The sequence below is a fragment of the Notamacropus eugenii genome, chromosome X, assembly GCF_028372415.1.
Source record: "Notamacropus eugenii isolate mMacEug1 chromosome X, mMacEug1.pri_v2, whole genome shotgun sequence".
Classification (NCBI taxonomy): domain Eukaryota; kingdom Metazoa; phylum Chordata; class Mammalia; order Diprotodontia; family Macropodidae; genus Notamacropus; species Notamacropus eugenii.
The window spans coordinates 14,987,379-15,008,224 of NC_092879.1; positions in this window are offsets into that span (position 1 = coordinate 14,987,379).

Genomic DNA, 20,846 nt, shown 5'->3' on the forward strand with positions numbered 1-20,846 from the left:
CTACACAGCGTCCCCTGAGATAGAACTTTCCTGTTGGCCTTCCATGTTGCCTTTGGATGGCAACCTCTTTCACTCTGTTGTTCTGTGGCTTCTGATGCTCTAGAATATGTTGAGAGTCATTTTTTACAGATATTTTGTGGGCTGTGGGGGAAGCGCTAGAGTATGTGCGTCTTTCTACTCCACCATCTTGTCTCCCTTTGCTTTTCTTTTCAAAAAATAATTAACTGAGTAAATAATAAAGTTCCATTGTGAGTTTGATAGGCAAAAAGTGCCTACTCTGTGCTTGGAGCTGGGGATACAAATACAAATAATGGAACAACCTCCAGTTAGGGGGGGATTTGATTCTAATGGGAAAGACCAGTACACACCAGTACAGTCAGCATAAATATGAAGAAAACCAAGACAAATCTATGCAGTCCTCAAGTGGAGGATAGCTGGAGAGATACATAGCTGAATACCAGTCCAAGGGAAAGTGTGCCCTCATGAGATCTATCTCCTGGTGAGGGAAGGCCACCCAGAAAGGGGCTTTGGAAAAGGGGAGAAGTGACAGGAAGTAGCAGAGAGGCCTGGACACTGGCTAGAGAAGGCTCAATATCACTCTTCAGGTAGGGGGTGGGACTGGGGATGGGGGTGGGGCAGGGCAAGCCAAGAGTCTAAGTTCTGGGGGGAGCTAAGGACAAGGACTTGGCCAGAGAGCAGAATTTATGGTGTTGGGGAAGGTCAGAAGGAGACAGAGGAGAGGGTTTGGGGGAGATGGAGATCAGGAAGGGGTTCAGGCAGAGGATGCTGCCAGAGATCAGTATTTAGAGAGCAGGTAGATGCCATCAGATGGGGAAGAGGGAGTACATTGCACGCCAGGAGGAGCTGAGATTGGAGAGGGAATATCATATTGGAGCAGCAAAGGAGGATTTGGCTTGATGACAGGGAGTTCGGGGGAGAGGGGAGGAGGATGTGCAGTCTGATGAGGTAGATTGCAGTCAGGCTGGGAAAGCTTTAAACCAGAAGCCTGTGGGCATGTATTCTATCCAGGAGGCAATACGGAGCTGCTGGAGTAGGACAGTTAGACGGCCATGTCTGTACTTTCAGAAGGAAAATGGCTTTGGTTACATCGTGGAGGATGAACTGCAGTGAGGAGAGATTGGAGGCAGGGAGATACCGGGGAGGCTGTTGGTGAAAATTCTTAAGGGCCTGCACTATGGTGGTACCTGTGGAAATGGAGAAAAGGGGTCAGAAATTAGAGACCTTGTGCCACCTTAGGTCCCACAGAGGGCACCCCCCACCCACTGGGTCTCCTCCATCTCAAGTGTAGCAGCTTGAAGATTCCTTTGCTCTGAGCAAACCAAAATTCTGGGTATTGGTAGCTCCAGTTGGAAGGTATTTTGTTGGATGGAAAAAATGTTTCTTTTTGAGAGCTCCTGTAGGTGGATTTCCATATGGATTTGTTTGGGGGCTGGGCGGGATCCAGGCTTGGAGAAGAATGTAGTTTTGGTTTTATTGGTTTCATGAAGAGAATTATGATTTTCATGTTAATTCCTGTGATATGTGATGAATACAGCAATAGTTATTTCAGAATGCTGGTTTGGGAGTTAGATTTACAAAGCAGCTTGAAAGGATCAGTCGAACTCTCCACAATGCCCTCACTCACTCCATTCTTGTGCCTGTGTACCTTTTGTGAAGGGAATCAAAGACCGTAGAACCTGTTCCTGCCAGAGAGCTCTGACCTGTGCCCTGCCCAGAAACAACCCCCAAAGACTGGAACAATATTGCTCCCACAGGACTCCAGGATTGGCCTTTCATCTTTCATTTGTGGGCTTGTCATGAGAAACCTCTTGACGTCTGGGAATCATGGATTGTCATCCCCTTTCTCTCATCCCTACCCACTTATGATGTATGTATTTTATCTCTGTCTCCATTTCACCAAGGTGGAATTCTGACCATTTGCAAATCTGAGGCTCATAATGGAACTGATTAAACGACTTCCTGACTACTAGAACATTTTATCTGACCTGGTGCATCTTCTTGCTTATGTTAGGGACAGGGTCAGCACAAATCCCATTAACGTGTATTGTTGTCAAAACATTTGAAGGGGTGCACATGGAATGAAACCTGGAATTATCTAGTACGATGAAAAAGGGACAGGCGATACTGGGTGCTTTTCCAGGGTCTCAACTCACGTCGTCTTGCAAGTTCAATCCCCCAGCTGTCCCTCCACAATTCGAGTTCAGCCTTTGATCAAGTCCACCCTTCACTGTGACATGTAGCTGGAAACTTTTCGTGGCACCATTTCCTCTGGTAAGTCCTGCTAGCACATGGATTTGGCTTTTGCTCCAGTCTTTTCTCTTCTAATGAAGAGCCAGATATGTGTCAATTCTCTTATGGCCTTATTAGCTATAGGCCTTTGAACCTGAAGGTGATCACATACCAGACCCTGAAGCTCACTAGGCCACTGTTTCTGCTGCACTCACAGCAGGGGTCTGACCAAAAAGCTTTCGAAAGCATTGGCATTTTAAACTAGGGATCTTGTTAGTGATTCTACATTGGGCTTTCCAGCTTTCTAGGACTCAGTTTCTTTTAGAGTAAGACAAAGGGTTTGGATTCTGAGGACCATGAAAGACTTGCCACTTTTTGTCCTTGGACACTTGTAGGTGTACGTATAATGGTCATTGTGCTCTCTAGGCTTCAGTTTCAGGCAGAGTCTCTGGAGGGGTCACTAGTGTAAATGCCCTTAAGGTCCTCTTTGCTCCAGTGCTAGGAACCTGTATGTGATCACATTCAGGTCCCTCCAGCTCCCTTGTTCTCATCTTCTCCCACATTCACAGCAGGGGGTCTAGTCCTAAAACCATTGAATGCCTTGATATTTTTCATCCTAAGAGTTTGGCAGTGATCTTGCAATTTTCTATCTTGCTCTCTAGGACTCACTTTCTTTTAGAGGCACATGAAATACCTGAACTCTAAGACCTCTGAAGGACTAGTTACATTTCATCCTTGGAGATTTCTGGCTGATCATACAATGGTCATTTGTTTCATCAGGCCTCACTTTCAGGTAGATACCTGGGAGGGGCTTGTAATGTACATGGTCTTAAGGCCTTCTAATCTCAAAGTCTGGGAAATTGTGGGTGATTACAGCCAGGTCACTGCAGCTCTCTATGCCTCTCTTTCTTCTACTGTTACAGTAGGTGATCTGGCTACAAAGCTCTTGATATCCTTGATATGTTTAATCCTAGGATCTTTTTAGTGATCTTACCCTGGGCTATCCAGTTTTCTAGGACTCAGTTTCCTTTCGAATCACACAAAGGTTTTGGACTCTAAGGCCTCGGCAGGACTTGTCACTCTTTGTCCTGCGACACTTGTGGGTGCACATATGTTCCTTAGACACTCGAGGCCTCACTTTCAGGCAGAGTCCATGGAGGGGCCTATGACGAAAACATTTTGCATTTTCAATGTCTGAGCTCTACTTAATGACTGGCTTAGAGTGATTATCACTAGTAATTGTTTCTATTTCCCTCCCAGAGAGATTTAGTGATATTTTTTTCTTTTGCTCATTAGAAGGGCCATTTTCTGACTACTTCTTAAAGACTACTTCGCTCTAAGTGAGTACCTGAAAAGGCCAAAGTCTCCTTCCACTTCGTGGGCTCTTTCCAGTCATCCTGATAAATATCTGGTTACTGGATCCAGATGGCTCAGGAGGAGAAAGTGAGGCTAGCAACCTTGTACAGCCCTCCATTACTTAAAATAAAGTGAAGTATAAGTCGTCATCATTTCTCTGATGTCATGGTCTTCTTCCAAAACGAAGGACGAACAGAACAACACATTAAACAGCCACCTGATTTCTAGGACTTTATCTCTGTCTTGCTGTTTCACCATTCTCAGTTCAGAGGCTGGCTCCTTAAGCATCTTCTTAGCAGTATAAATCGTGAGAAAATAACCTCTCAATTTTGAAAGGAATCCACCCCAGGAAAACAGGGTAAGAAGGGTGAGTAACCAGTCATATTTCCAGAGGGAGTGTTTATACTCATTCACACTATTTTTATGCCTCTTAGGGAAAAATGCAGCTCAAAGAAGCAAAACTGATCAGTCAGACAGCTGAGAATAAGCCCTCCCGACTAGCCCAAACTCTACCCTCATTCCAGTCCCTATCCACCCACCTGAAGCATAGGAGACCAACAGAATTAGTCTCTGATGAACGTCTCCTTATTCAGTACAGGACAGTCTTAGGGTGGGTTTCTAAATATTGGGAGGTGTCTTCCCATTCCAGGTCAACTACCAACTATATGTCCTTGGCGAAGTTTACCTGACTGCCCAGAGAGGCTTTGCTGAGGGGACTGTTGTGGGAGTAGGAAATGACAGGGTATTTGCACTTTTCTTGTTTGAGAGGACCATTTTTCTTTCCTGTTCAAGCCAGCTCCTTCCTTGGTCCAGTACCCTGGGCAAAGCAGGTGGTGAAGGGAGGAGAAGACAAGTGCCCTCCCTAAGGGAACTTAAAGGCAATATATTTGTGGCTTGGGGGGGGGGGACAGAGGGAGGTGTGTGAGGATGCTTAGGTCTGTGCAAGGAATCTGTGTCCCTGATTCCTCCTACGTGTCTGACCTCCCTTTTCAGTCTCTGCTCGATAATCTTCCAGGTCCTTCCCTCTAAACCTGGGTATCCTTTCTCCAAGCCTCTGTCCTGGACCCTCTCCTTCTTCTATACTGGGTTATCTCAGCTCCCATGGATTGAACTACCTGTACAAGGTTGCTTCCCAGCTTTACCTTATCTAGCCCTGAGCTGTTTTCCAAATCCCAGACTCAGTTTCCCACTACCTACTGACCTTCTCAAGCTGGATGACCCTCTTGTGGACCTCTCAAACTGGACAAGTCCAATGAGAAACTCCCCTTGCTTCTCCCCAAACCATTTCCTCTTCCTACATTCCACAGTAGTGCCCAGGGTGCCACATGTTTCTGCTCACCCCAGCTCACAAGGGAGGCATCAGCTCTTCCTTTTCTCATCCACCATATAGCTTTTGCTGTCAAGTCCTGTGGATCCCACCTTGGCAGTAATCCTGCAGCAAAATGCCCCCCTCCTCTTCTGTGACACCACCAGCGCTCTGCTGCCAGACTTCCTCATCTCATGCCTAAACATGGCAAGGGCTGCTGGGAGGTCTGTTGCCACAGTGTTTTCCCCACTTCTGTCCAAGGGATCATCCTTGAGTCTGATTATCTCACTCACCCTGACCCACCTCACAGGCTCCTGGGGCTCCCTATTTCCCCAGCACTGAATACAAAATGCTCTACAGGGTATTCAGAGCCCTCAGAATCTGCCTCACCATCTCTGCAGTCTTCCAGTACTTCACACCCAGGTGCTGGCTCAGGTGTCCTCAGACCCTGCCACTGGGTGACACCATCCTCCTTGCAATGCCTTGTCCAAGAACCTCCCTCTCCCCCAAGGTCTTCCAAGTGCCAGCTTCTGGAGGAAGACTCTTACCTCCTAAGTACATGTTCTTTCCATTGATCACCTTCTCCTTATTCTGCCAAAATCATCTTTGTCCAGGGTTGCTTGTATGTCACGTCTTCTCCCTCCCCACTTTAAGCTCAAGGTCCTTGTTGGCAGGAACTGCATTTGCCACTTCTCTGGAACATCAGTGTTTAGTAAAGGAATTTGCTAAGTGGTGACTGCCAGCCTGTGCCAAGCTACTGGCTGTTGTGTGTGCCCAGTGTACAAGAAAATGGAGTGAAGACCAGGTTTCCTCTCCAAGATGGGTGTCCTTAGGGAGTTGCACGGGTTGGGGGTGATTGAGGTCAGAGGGGGCATTTCTTTTCCTCAGAGTTCATAGGGTCCAGTGCTTGTCCCACAGGTCACCTCCGAGGGGGAGAATAGGCGTTGAGAACACAGGGTCAGTTTTTCCTTTCAAATGGTGGAAATGTGATAGCCTCCAGCAGCAGGGGCTCTTTTGGAGCTCCTCCAGGGGTCTTGGTCAAGGGTCTTCAGCATCCACCTCTTCATCCCAGACAATGTCGGGTGGACCGAGGCCAGTTCTAGACGTGCACCTTTCTGGAGAGTGACTCCTTACATGAAGCAACTGATGCTCGGCAACACTGCCCCAAATGCCCCTCCATCGCCATTGCCGCCACCTCCCCTCCCTTCTCTCCCTTCTCCTTCCTCTGCACCCTGCTTTCTGATCCCGTCACTCAACACAAAGGGTCCCCTGCCAGGTTCTCAGGGACCTATTCCTTGCAAACCACAGCCAGCCTTTTCTCCAGCTTCATCTTTACAGCACTCTCATCTGCTGGGTCCACTCTGGACCAGGATATTCTCCTCTAGGCTATCTTGACACTGGACTCTCTTGGTCCTTGGTCCTCTTCCTTCCTCTCCTTTTCCATCTTTTCTGGTGGCTCATTATCCCCATCGCTCCCCCTCCCCCACAGTCCATGTCCTGGGCTCTCAGTTCTCTTCACATTCTATATATTATATACATATATATAACTATATTTGTATAACGTATTATAAATATTGTATGTCATATAAGATCACATATTGTGTATTACGTGGTATATATTCTATGGATATATAATTATAAAATAAATGATACATGATATAATCTGTAATACTTAATGGCAACATTTTCACTTAATTTAATTTCCAAAGCCCAGCACTCTTGGCACTTACAAAGAAAAGAGGTTGGGGGAGAGGGAGCCAAGATGGCAGAGTAGAAAGATTCATATACTCTAGCTGTTCCCCCACAGCCCATAAAATACTTGTAAAAAATGACTCTCAAGGAATTCGAGAGCAACAGAAGCCACAGAACGACAGAGAAGGAGATTTCCAGCCCAGGGTGACCTGGAAGGTCAATGGAAAAGGTCTGTCACACAGGACGCGAACAGAGTACAGCTCAGCCTTGGTTGTGTGTCACCAGGAGGAGCAGGACTGGAGCAGGCCTCAGGGTCAGAATCCTCAGCAGTAGCAGAGGTTCTCAGATCCCTCAGTCCAAAAGAGCCAAAGGCAGCTTCAAAGGTCAGTGAGATGGCTTTTTCAGCTGGGCGAGAAGGGAGCAGGGCCGCCCCCTAGCTCCAGCTCCAGGCAGTGGTGGCATTTATGGGTAGCAATGATGGGATTACCTGAAAGCCATGATCAAAAAAAAGAGGCTAGGCATCATCTTTCATGAAATTATCAAGGAAAACTGCCCTGATATCGTAGAACCAGAGAGTAAAATAAATATTGAAAGAATCCACCAATCACCTCCCGAAAGAGATCCAAAAAGAGAAACTCCTAGGAACATTGTAGTCAAATTGCAGAGTTCCCAGGTCAAGGAGAAAATATTGCAAGCAACTTGAAAGAAACAATTTGAGTACTGTGGAAATGCAATCAGGATAACACAAGATCTAGCAGCTTCTACACTAAGGGATCAAAGAGGTTGGAATGTGATTTTCCAGAAGTCAAAGAAACTAGAATTAAAACCAAGAATCACCTACCCGGCAAAACTGAGTATAATACTTCAGGGAAAATAATGGTCATTCAGTGAAATAGAGGACTTTCAAGCATTCTTGACGGAAAGACCAGAGCTGAAAAGAAAATTTAACATTCAGACACAAGAATCAAGAGAAGCATGAAAAGATAAACGGGAAAGAGAAATCATAAGGGACATACTAAAGGTGAATTGTTTACATTCCTACATGGAAAGATAATATTTGTAACTCTTGAAACATTTCTCAGTATCTGGGTAGTTGGTGGGATTACACACACACACACACACACACACACACAGGAGAGAGAGAGAAAGAGAGAGAGAGCAAGCACAAGGAGAGTTGAATAGGAAGGTATCATATCTAAAAAATAAAATTAAAGGGTAAGAGAGGAATATATTAGGAGGAGAAAGGGAGAGATGGAATGGGCAAATTATTTCTCATAAAAGAGACAAGAAAAAGCCTTCTCAACGGAGCGAAAAAGGGGGAGATGAGAGAGAAGAGAAGCTTACTCTCATCACATTTGGCTCAAGAAAGGAATAACATGCATACTCAATTTGGTATGAAAACCTATCCTACACTACAGCAAAGTAGGGCACAAGGGGATAAGCGGGGTGGGAGGGGATGATGGAAGGGAGGGCAAATGGAAGGAAGGAATAGCTAGAAGTAAATACTCTTGGGGAGGGACAAAGTCAAAAGAGAATAGAAAAAATGGGGGGCAGGATAGGATGGAGGGAAATATATTTAGTCTTACACAACATGACTATTATGGAAATCATTTTCAAAACTGCACATATATAGCCTATATTGAATTGCTTGCCTTCTCATTGGAGATGGGGGGGGAGGAAGGAGGAGAAGTTGGAATTCAAAGTTTTAGGAGAAAATGTAGAGAATTGTTTTTGCATAAGAAATAGAGGTAATGGAGTATAGAAATTTATCTTGCCCTACAGGACAAAACAGAAGATGGGGATAAGGGAAGGGAGAGGTGTTAGAAGGGAGGACATATCAGTGGAAGGAGCAATCAAAATGCAAGGTGTTTTGAGGTGGCGGGAGGGGATAGATGGGGAAAAAATTTGGCACTCAAAATTTTGTGGAAATTAATGTGGAAAACTTAAATAAATATTTTAAAAAAGTAAAATGAGTAAGATTACATGTGCTGGGTCCAGAAGAGGGACAGATATTAGAACTGCATTGGCCACTGAGCCCATGAGTCACTTTTCCCTCTGTTTGTCTCTCAGTTTTACAATCTCAGGATCTAATGAGCTACTGGAAAGACTATGGATATTTGGCTGAAAAAGTGCTAGAGAAACAGCAAATGAGACAGTAAGTGGATAGAGAGCCAGGCTTGAGTGCAACCCTCCTCTCCCTATTAGACACACTGGCTTTGTGACTCTGGAAAAGTCACTTAACCTCTTACTGCCCCAAGCAGCTCTCACTGTTCTAAGTTGCAGATAATTTTCTTGTTTTTGATAGGAGATATTTTCTCATCAAGGAACCTCTTATAACAATGAAAAGTAAGTCTGGTCCAGGAAAAAAAAAAGAAAAAGTAGTATTAGTTTGCCTGGAAATGTATATTCACCTTTTGTAGCTGGTCATTTACATTTTAGCCCTTTGAAAACCTATATGACATGGTTATTATTATTGAAAAATAGTAGTTACCATTATTTATTTGCTGTCATTCAGTCATTTTTACTTGCATTCAACTCTTTGTGACCCTATTTGTGGTTTTCTTGGCCAAGATACTGAAGGGTTTTGCCGTTTTCTTCTCCAGTTCATTTTACAGATGAAGAAACTGAGGCAAACTGGGTTGGGTGATTTGCCCAGGGTCACTCAACTAGTAAATATCTGAGGCTGGATTTGAATTTGGGTCTTCCTGACTCCAAGTCAGTGCTCTATCCACTGTGACACCTAGCTGTTCCTACTATTGCTTATGTTTTTATTACCTATGTTTTTAAATCAGTTCCACAAACATTTACCAAATACAGCAATATGTACGATCTGATGGCAGTAGCTGATCTTAATAATAAAGTATATATATGGAAAAAATCGAAGCTATAATTGACAAAAACAGAAAAGAGGTTACTGTTCAGAAACTGATATATTTCCATTTTTGAAAGACACGACACGACGACTTCCAGCTCCATATGTTTTCCTCTACCTCCTTATTCAGCTAGATGCTCTCTCAAGGCCCTGCCTCTTTTCCATTTCAGAGACTTAGCAGGTAGAAGCTGGCCCAAGTAGTCAGCCAATATAGAGGTACACTTAGAAAGGCGGACAGTTTGAATTCAAACTTGTTATCATTAGGTTGCTTAGAGTGCACTGGGCTAAGTGTTATAAGTTGTTTTGTTTTTTGTTTTTTTAGAATTTCTTACTCTAAGATTCCAGATGAAGCCATTTTCTCAAGGGCTTGCACTGGCTAGGGGTGGCCACTGTTCCCAAGCAGAGAAACCTTTGAGAGCTTTCAGAGAGGGAGTTAATGAAACAATTCTCAGTCTGAATACCAGAAGGAAGGGTTTATTTAATATCTTTTGTAATAGTCACAGATCAGTGTAACCAGTAACCATATCCATATGTATTTACCATACCCAACATTTATACAGTATTAGATTTACTAGGGGCTTTCCATAGATTATGCTGAAAGGTGTGGTGGGCAGGATTCTCCAGATCTTGAAAGTCATGTTCAGGGAAAAGGATGATGATGAAGATGATAATGAAGACGGTGTCAGTCATAGTGAGAATGGTCAAGGCGTGTCTCTGAGGGGAGAAGAGAGAAGAGGAGTCACATCTTGGGAGTTCAGTGCTGCGGAGAGCTATCAAGGTCGTGGCCAAGGTCATTCTCTGGGAGGAGGAGGGAAGGAGGAGGGAGAGGAAAAGAAGGAAGGGGAGGGGAACAGGAGGAGGAGGTGAAGGAACAGGGGGAGGAGGACGGGCACAGGGAGGGGAATGGAGAGGGCTCTCTCTGGGGGTTCGTCCTGGGAGAATGGTCAATGTTAGGGTTAGAGAGAACTTACCTCTTGGGAGTTCAAAACAATGGATAATCATCTTCAAAGAAATCCTCCAACTCATGATCTGGGAGGAGGAGGTGAGGGAGGGAGAAGGATGAGGAGGATGAAGAGGAGGAGGAGGAGGCTCTCTGTGGCTTCATTCATACTGAGAGCGGTTGGGTTGGGTCTCTGAGAGGAGAAGAGAGGAGAGGAGTTACATCCTGGGAGTTTAGGGCTGCTGATAATCATCAAGATCGTGACCAAGGTCAATCTCTGAGAGGACTGGGGAGTAGGGAGCAAAGAGGAGGGGGAGGGAAAGGGGAGGAAGAAAGGGAGGAGAAGGGGCAAGGGGAGGGACGGGAGTACAGGGGAAGGAAGAGGTGGAAGGGAAAGGGGAGGGGGACTCAGGAGGAGGGAGAGAGGGAGGGGAAAGGGAGATTGGGAGGGAGGGGGAGGGGAGAGTAAGGAAGAGGTAAAGGGGGAGGGGAGGGAAAAGGGGAGGGGCAAGGGGAGGGTGATGGAGAAGGAGAAGGAGGAGGGAGAGGAGGAGGTGGGAAGGAGGAGGAGGGGGAGGGAAGATAGAGGAGGAAAAGGGGGAGGGGAGAGGAAAGGGGAGGGGCAAGGTGAGTGGAATGGAGTGGGAAGGAATGAGTTGGGGAGGAGCAGGGAGATGAGGTAGGAGAGGGGGAGGGAGAGGGGGAGGAGTTTCTCTGGCGGTCAGGCCAGGGGAGAAAGGTCAGGGTTGGTACTGGTTGGCTGCTGTCCAGTCCTCCCCCCGGGTCCTTAGGCTGGGCCTGGGCTCCTCCAAACTCCCCAGTTCAGGACAAGTTGGAGGGCGAGCAGGCCTTCCTAGAATAGCTGCCCTGAGCCTGCTGGGGGTGGGGGGGCAGGGCACAGGGCACTGCCCGCTAACCGAGGCTAAGATGGGAGGACGGATGGATGGACGGAGTGGCCAGGCACCGAGGGGGAATAGCCAGAGGGACAGATGGAGGGACGGCTTCCTGATGGAAGAAGGAATGAGAGGAGAAGGCCCAGGTCGCCCCCGCTCACAAGCGCGGGGCCCGACGACCCCCTCCCTCACCTGCCTGGGGATCGAGGAGATGGCAGTCCTTCCACTGTGAGCACGATGACCGTCGCACTGTTGGGCGGATGCGCTTCTGCGGACTTCCGGCCTCGTGCTGGGGCGGGACAGGAAAGTGCAGGGGGAGGGGAAGCACGTGCTGGTCTGGTCGCCTCACCACCAGGGGCTCCTCCGCGAGGGCGGCTTCCAGCCTCAGCACTCAGGGGAAGGCGAGGAGGTCCTCCGCATCCCTTCCCCTCCATCGCCCCCTGCAGGACGACAGAGGATTCGCACCCTAGAGCCACGAGAGCCCTCCCTTCCCCCGCCCCCACACCGCAAAAAAACCCCCCAGAACAAAAAGCAGATAGGGAAGGGAAGGGGCCAGGGGCTCCTAACGACTGCCCCCACCTGCTGAACTGCAAAGAAGACCAGGCTGCGCCTTCCATGGCGCTGACCAAGCTTGGCCCTGGAGCCAGCCCAGCCCCTGCAGTGCCAGTCAGGGTAGAGGTCAGACCGCGCTTCGAGAGCTCACAAGTGGGCTGAGGGAGGAGGAGCGTGGACGTGGTGCCGAGGCGTGGGGGCCGTGGAGGGTCGACCTCGGGCTTCTTACCGAGCTAAGGGAGGCTTAAGGCTCTGCGGTACATTTCTGCACCCCGGGCTACATTTCCGTGGCTTCCGACAGGACCCGCCTCAGCTGGCACGCCACAAGGACGTCCTGGCACCACGGGGGCAGAGTCGCCCAGTGGACGAGAACACACGTGGGACTGGGGGGACAGCCAGCCTCACACTCAGGGAGTGGTCTTCCCAGGGGCCACGAGGGAGTGAGGAGAGGGCGGGACCAGGGGCTGACAGGCAGGGGGGCCCTCAGCGGTTTCTAAGAGGCGGCAGAAAGCCTTGGAAGACTCTGGTCAGGTGCCTCCTCCTCCCTGGAGCCCTCCCTGATTCCACCCCACCCCACCCCACAGCTGAGCTGCAGGGTCTGCCTCCTCCATGTGTCCTCAAGCCTTAGTCTGGCTCTACCTGGAGCCCCTGCTGCAACCCACCCACCCAGAATCTTCTCCCATGTCTGATGTCCTGTCCTCTCCTGTCTTGCCCTCTCCCGTCCTCTCCTCTCCTGTCCTTTCCTCTCCTCACCTTAAACCTTAAACCTACTGTACTCTGAAGCCCACAATAAATGCATGAAATAATCACAAACGAATAAATAATGATCAATAAAACCCCTTAATAAAAGGATTTGTTCTGTAAAAGTTGGACTTGGTCTAAAGGCTCCACCTGCATACTTTTATTAAGGGAATTTGTTCTGTGAAGTTTGGATTCAGTCAAACAGCCACACATGAGGACCTAGAGGACCATTCATGGCCTCAAGGCCACAAGTTCCCCACCCCTGGTAAGGGGTGGCCCCAGATCTTTCACAGGGTGGGAGGCTAGTAACAATTTGGAGACAGTGATGTTCCCACCCCAGTTCAGGAGAGTAGGGATTAGAAGCAGGAGGGATTGGGATGAAGTCTTCTCCGAACAGAGGCTGGATTTCATGCCTTGAAGGTGTAAGAGCAAACAAAGTAGGATCTTTGCTGTTTTCTGGATTGGATGTTAGCCAATCAGACATGTAAGTGGGCTCTAACCAATCAGATACGAGCATGTCTGTTGTAACCAGTCGGATGCTGAGTAGAACTGTATATAAAGAGAGCCAGTGTTGAGAAAACAGACATTGAAGAGAGCCGGCAGTGAACGGGCGAGCCAGTGTTGAGAAGAGTTCTGAGTGAGGAGCAGAACACCTCTGAGAGGAGAGCAGACCTCTGAGAGTGGAGAGGAGCAGAGAGGAGAGGAAGCTCTGATGGCAGAGACTTGCTGAAGCAGACTCCAAGCTTTGAAAGTGAATAGAGCTGTAGGGTAGAAACCTGCCCATGGGAAGAAGGCTTAATTTAAGCCCCTTTTGAGAGCGGTTCAAGTGAGGTGAGCTGTTAACAGCACCTCACCCTCTCTCTTCACTCTCCTATCTCTCTCCTCTCTGTCTCTGTGTTTCTGATTCTGTCTCTCCCCCCTCTCTCTGTCTCTTTCTCTGCATCTCTCTGCATCTCTGTCTGTCCCTCTCTGTCTATCTCTTTCTGTGTCTGTACCTTCCTGCTCTCTATCTCTCTCTGTATCTGTGTCTCTCTGTGTCTCTGTCTCCATCTATATCTGTTTCTGTCTCTCTCCCCCTCCCTCCTCTCTGTCTCTGTCTCTCCCCCCCCCACTTCTCTGCCTCTTTCTCTGTCTCTCTCTGCTTCTCTATCTTTGTCCTCTTGGATTGTCTCTGTTTCTGATTCTCTCTCCCCTCGCCTCTCTGTCTCTTTCTCTGCCTCTTTCTGTATCTCTCTTCTTCTGTCTCTCTCTCTCTCCTGCCCCCTCCCTCTTCCTTAAAACTACTGCTTAGGACCAGGTGACCTCCATTTAGGAAGTCCCCAGTGGGGAAAGCTAGAGGGTCTACTGAGCCAAGAAGGGATATCAGTCATCCTCCCCATTCACAATCCCCACCTCCCCAAATCAGAAACTTCTCATGCCTGAACTTGGATATGTGCCCCTCCCTCAAAATAGTTGTTCTGTGCGTTTGTAGCTGAAGATTGTGTTCTCAGTAGGAGAAGGGTTCATCCTCCAGGATTTGAGATTCCCCCGATTTCTCCTGGGTGATCTCTCTCTAGGCACTTCAACATGCTAGACCTCATTTTCCATTCCTTTGAAAGCAGGTGCTAGGACTCCATGATCTGAGGAGGCAGTAACAGCCTCAGGCTGATCACACAACAATCTTTTAGATTTCTAGGCCTTAATTTCCCTTTCTGTAATAGCAGTGGGTTGGAATCCATTATCAGAGATGCTGCTCACTGCCACCCTCTGGGTGATCTCATAACAAGCACTTCAGGTATGCAGGCCTCTGTTTCCCTTTCACCAACAACAGGGAATTGGTCTCTATGATCTGAGGCACCCCTGATTTCTCCTCTGTGATCTCTCTACAGGCACTTCAACATGCTAGACTTCCGTTTCCATTCCTTTGAAACCAGGTGCTAGGATTCCATTATCTGAGGAGGCACTAAGAGCCTTAGGGTGATCTCGCACCAGTTGTTTGGATTTATAAGCCGCAATTTCCCTTTCAGTAACACAGGGGTTTGGCCTCCATGATCTGAGATGCCCCTGGTTTCTCCTCATACCCCTTATCATACCCTTCATTGTCACCCTCTGGGTGATCTCACAACAACCACTTCAGGAGTCTAGGCCACTGTTTCCCTTTCTGCAACAACAGGGAGCTGGTCTCCATGATCTGAGATGCCCCTGGTTTCTCCTCTGTGATGCCTCTCTTCTCACTTTCACATGGTAGAGGCTTAGTTTCGACTTTTTGAAAGGAGATGCTAGGACTCTATTACCTGAGGAGACACTGCCACCCTAGGGCTGATCTCACAGCAGTCCTTCGAATTTCTAGGCCGCTGTTTCCCTGTCAATAAAAGCAGGTCAGACCCCATGATCTGAGATGCCCCTCACTGCCACTCTCTGGGTGATCTCCCAACAACCAATTCAGAGTCCTGGTCCTCTGTTTCCATTTCTGTAACAGCAGTTTCGGGCTCCATTATCTGAGATGCCTCCCACTGCCAAACTCTGGGTGATCTCCCATCAGGAACCTCAGCTGTCTGGGCCTCACTTTCCCCTCTAGTGAAATCAGCATCTTAGTCAGAAATATCTGAGAAGGGCCTACCAGCTTTAGGGTGAAGTCCTAATAGTCATTAAAGCTTTCTAGTCCCCAATTTCCCTCTCAGTGAAAAGCCTTCATAAAAGTCTATGACCAGAGTGTGCCCTCCCAGCCTATATGGTATCTCACACCACGAAAGTCAAGTTTCTCAGCCTCATTTTCCCTTTCAGTAACAGCAATGGGTTAAATTATAGGAGCCGAAAGTTCTCTGGAAGCCTTTGGGTGATCTCATGCCAGTCACTTCAGCTCTTGAGCCCTTTCAGTGAAAGTAGGCCTGAGGACTTCATGATCTCAGAGGAGTCTGCAAGCTTATGCCCAATCCCAAACCAGTTACTTCAGCTTCCTGGGCCTCAGTATCCATTTCAATCCCTTGAAAGTCATAACACATGTGAACTGAGGGGCCTCTCCCAGCCTGTGGGTGATCTCACACCAACACTTTGGATTTATTAGCTTCAATTTCCCTTTCCGTAACATAGGGTGTCAGACTCCATGATCTGAGATGTCCCTCACTGCCAAAGGCTAGGTGATCTTACAACGATCACTGCAGCTACCTGGCCCTCTATTTCCCTTTCAGTAGCGCAAGGGGTTGGACTCCATGGTCTTAGATGTCCCTCCCTGCTAACCTTGGAGTGATTTCCTATCAGGAACCTCTGCTTTCTGGGCCTCACTTGCCCTTTCAGTGAAATCAGCATCTAGGTCTTCATCATCTGAGATGGTCCTGCCGGCTTTAGGGTGGAGTCATAACCATCACTAAGCTTTCTGGTCCTCAGTTTCCCTCTCGGTGAAAAGTCTCAGGAAAAGTATATGACCCAAGTCCTCCCTCCCAGCCTAGGTGGTATGCCTCACCAGGAACATCAGCTTTCTATGCCTGAGTTTCCCTTTTAGTAAAAGCAGTGGCCTAGCAATGAGGCCTACTAAGCTGAAGCGATTGTTGTGAGACCACCCATTGCTTGACAAGCGCCTGTAAAATCGCAGAATTCAACCTGATGTTGTCACGGGTAGGGAAATGGAGGCCCAGAGAACTGAAGTAACTCTTTAAAGATCATTCACAAAATAGCTGGCCCCTGTCAGATCAAGGAGTCCAACCCTCTCCTCTCAATAAAAGGCAACATGAGTACTGGAAAGCAGACCTTACTGGTGTAAGGTCCCCCTTAGCCTGTGAGAGACCCCTCAGTTCACATACTTTATATGTGTGAAGGGAATGAAAGGGAACCTAAGGCCTAGCAAGCTGGGATTAGGCGTAAGCTGGCAGACTTCTGTGAGATCATGGTGTCCTCAGGCCTGCTTTCACCGAAAGACAAAAAATGGCCTCGCAAGCTGAAAAGACTGGTGTGAGGTCACCCAAAGTCCACCAGAGCCCATTCAGCACATATTATTTAACCCATTTCTGTTACCAAAAGGGAAACTGAGGCTTACAAAACTAACTTTCTTTGTGTTAGATACCACTTGGCCTGGCAGGGTACACTTGTGTCATATAATTTTACAGAGGATTTTCACTGAGAGGGAAACTGAAGACCAGGAAGCGTCAGTGACTGTTACGACTTCATGCTGCAGGTGGCAGGCCCCTCTCAGATAGTTGAGACCTATTTGCTGATTTCAGTGAAAGACAAAGTGAGGCTCAGAAATCTGAGGTTTCTAAGACCATGGAGTCCAACCACCTGATGTTCCTGAAAGGGAAATTGAGGCCTAGAAAAGTGAAGTGAGATCAGCTCGAGGCTGGCACTGCCTCCTCAGATAATTGGTAGTTTCTTTTAATCCTTCCTTCTATCCCCGAAGCTTAGCACGGGGCCTGGTAATACCTGATAGCTGCCAAGGAGCTGACAGACTGACTGTGCTGGGTGGTGGTAGAAGAGACTAAAACAAAACCATCCCCTACCCTCCAGGCAGGAAACACCATGTCCTAAAGTTTAAGTTAACACAGACTACATGAAATATAAACCCACAGGTATTAGGAAGGAGTCAGGTTGGGGACGCAGAAAAGGACTAACCACCTGGGGAATCCAGAATGGCCTCTTGGAGAGGAATTTAGCTAAACTTTGACGGGAGTCATGGATCCCAAGGGGTGAAGGTTAGAGGGGAAAGCATTCCAGGTACGGGGCACAGCCTCCACTTTGGCCTTCTCTGCCCTGCCTTCCTTCCCCAAGAAGCTCCTCATTAACCCATCTCCATGCTCTGCAAGCCTGAATCTGTCTGGCATTCACATCTGCTCAGCACCCTCTTCTCCAGCGCCTCTGTTTAAAGATGGGGCCCAGAACTGTCTTTCCAAACATTTCCCACCAGCTCCCCTGCCTTGAGCCTTTCACTGGCCTTTCAGTCAGTCCTCCTAGCTCTCCCTCTTTAGCTGCCTTTTGGATTTTGCTTCCTCTACTGGGGTGTGCACTTCTACACAGTAGGGACTGGCTCCACTCTTACTTGGATTTTTTCCCCAGACCCTGGGCCAGTACCTGGCATATAGCAGGTGCCTAACAAATGCTTCTTGACTGACTGACCACAGTATACAAGTAGCACTCTTCTTGCCCAAGAAGACACGCTGGCTCCTTCTCAAAGCTGGGATGAACCGGAAAGTCTTTCCTTTGGATTTGAATTCCTTCACAAATTGGCTCCCCCCTATTTCTATGGACAAATTTCACATCGTTTGGCCCCACTCTCCTTTGGAGACAAAGGAGTCTAAGTTCTGTTCCCTGTCTCCTGTTTGACTCCAAGCCTTTACAAGACTGTTGGGTACGAGAGGGGTGAGGATGGTTTTGTTCTGCTCTCTTCTATCAACAACCAACACAGTCAGTCAGCTCACTGGCAGCTATGAGGTGTTACCAGGCTCCTTGCTAAGCTCTGGGGATACAAGGAAGGCCCAAAATAAAAAACCCAAGCCCCCAAAGTCCCTGCCCTCAAAGAGCTCCCAGCCTCATGGTGGGGAAGGACAGAGAAGGAAGGTGACACACAGTGCCAACCAACTTGTCCCAAGGGGACAGATCCAGAACAAAGGGGGGCTGCTCTCACGGGGAAAGCTGCAAGGTGCCAAAGGATATCTGTGCTGCTCTGAGTTCACCTGTTATCTCAAAGGTGCCAGAGACCCTTCCTCTCCCCCAGGGTCTTCCAAGTCTCAGCTTCTGCAATAAGACTCCTGCCTCCTAAGTACGCCTTCTTTCCATTTATCGTCTCCTCCTTATTCTGCCAAAATCATCTCTGTCCTGGGTTGCTTCTATGTCACCTCCTCTCCCTCCACCAGTTTAAGCTTAAGGCCCTTGAGGTCAGGAACTGCCTTTGGCCCTTCTCTGGATCCCCAGTGCTTAGTAAGGTGCCTGGAGCAAAGAAGGCATTTGCTAAGTGGTGACTGCCAGCCTGTGCCAATCTGCTGGCTGTTGCGTCTGCCCAGTGCGCTACAAAATAAACTGAACACCAAGTTTCCTCTCCAAGATGGGTATCCTTAGGGAGCTGCACGGGTTGGGAGTGGTTGAAGTCAGAGGGGGCATTTCTTTTCCTCAGGGATCAAAGGGCCCAGGGCTTGTCCCACAGGTCACCTCCGAGGGAAGGAACAGGTGTTGAGAACACAGGGTCAGTTTTTCTTTTCAAATAGTGGACACATGGCAGCCCTCAGCAACAGGGGCTCTCCAGGAGCTCTTCCAGGGATCTCGGTGAAAGGTTTCCTCTTCAGCATCCACCTCCTCATCCCAGACAACTTTGGGTGGACAGAGGCCACTTCTAGATGCGGCCCCTTCTGGAGAGTGACTCCTTACCTGAAGCAGCCGATCCTTGTCCACACTCCATCAAATGTCACTCCATTGCCATTGCCTCCACTTCTCCTCCCATCTCTCCCTTTCCCCGTCTCTGCAGCCTGCCTTTTGACCCATCACTCAACACAGAGGGCCCCCTGCAGGGTTCCCGGACACCTATTCCTTGCCAGCCGCTGCCAGCCTTTTCTCCAGCTTCATCCTTACAGCATTGGCATCTGCCGGTGCCCGGTTGGCCCTGGGTGACTCTCCTCTGGGCTTTCCTGACACTAGGCTCTCTTGGTCCTCAGTCCTTGTCCTGCTTCTCCTTCTCCATCTCCTCTGGTGGCTCATCATCCCCATCGCCTCACATCCCCCAGTCCTGGGCTCTCAGCTCTCTTCACATTCTACTTATTATGCACATATATAACTATATTATATATAATATACTACAAATGCTCTATATTCTATACACATGTAATTCACTTAATATAATTTCCAAGGCCTGGTACTCTTGGCACTTCCAAAGAAAAGAGGTTATTGTCCATAAATTCATATATTTCCATTTTTGAAAGACATGCCATGACGATTTCCAGTTCCATATCATCTTTTCCTCTGCTTCCTTATAGAGCTATACACCCTCTCAATGCCCTACCTCTTTTCTTTTTCAGAGACTTAGCAGGTAGGAGCTGGCCCAAGTAGTCAGTCAATATAGAAGCACACTTAGAAAAGTGGACAATTTGAATTCACACCTGTTACCACTAGGTTCGCTTAGAGTGGCCTGGGCTAAGTGTTCTAAGTTGGTTTTAGAATTTCTTACTCTAAGATTACAGACAGGTTTCTTTTCTTGAGGGGTGGCACTGGCTAGGGGTGGCCAGTGTCCCCAAGAGAAACCTTTGACAGCTTTCAGAGAGGAGGGAAATGAAACAATTCTCACTCTAAACACCAGAAGGAAGGATTTATTTAATATCTTTTGTAATAGTCACAGATCAGGGTAACCAATATCCATATCCATATCCGTTTACCATATCCAACATTTATGCAGTATTAGATTTACTAAGGGCTTTCCAGGGATTATGCTGAAAGGTGGGGTGGCCAGGATTCTCCAGATCTGTATCTGACCTTGCTCTGTAGACTAAAGCTAATTAAAGACTGATTTCTAAAAATCTTTTCCTTTGCCATTTCTAGTTCTTCCATGAGGTCCCAACAATGCACAATAAGCATGGGGGTAGAGCCTGAAATCTTAAAATATTACCGCCCTAACACAGTTACTAATCTGCTACTGATTTTCTCCACATATTGACGTCAGTCTTTTAACAATTACATCCAGATCCCAAAGAGATGAAAGAAGAGTACAGTTCCTAACAGTATTTCCAATACAACGAATTATCAAATTGATGTCAGGCACTTTTCTTTAACCCACTGCAAATCAGATAACTGAGGTAACTTGGCCTATCAGTAAACTTCCTGACCCATACAGCATGAAAGTCATAATAGCAAACAATAATAGTAATAACAGTAAATAAAAGAGTAATAATAAAAAAATTCCCACAACATTTCCCCCCATTTGGATCATGGAGAAGTCTGAAATACCCCTCTTTGATGAGTCCTAAGCTCTATGTCTCTCTCTGCTCTGGGTATATTTTCAACTGGACTCCTGTGAACATTCGTATGGGCAAACGTGAACGATGGAAAACACTGGACACAAAAGTAAACCAAGAGTACCGTAGATATGATGATCACAATTGAATAACATAAAATCCTGGTTTTTCCTCCGCCCTGGTAACCTACTTCCAGGGGCCCTGTTGTTCCCACATTTCCTCTTGGGCCTTATCTCTCCCATGTGACTGTTTGATCCTTGGAAAGATCTTGCCTTAGAAATTCTTGGATCGGCCTTGTTCTGGAGAAGCATTCCACACCCCTGAAACCTGCTTCCCTGGTTTC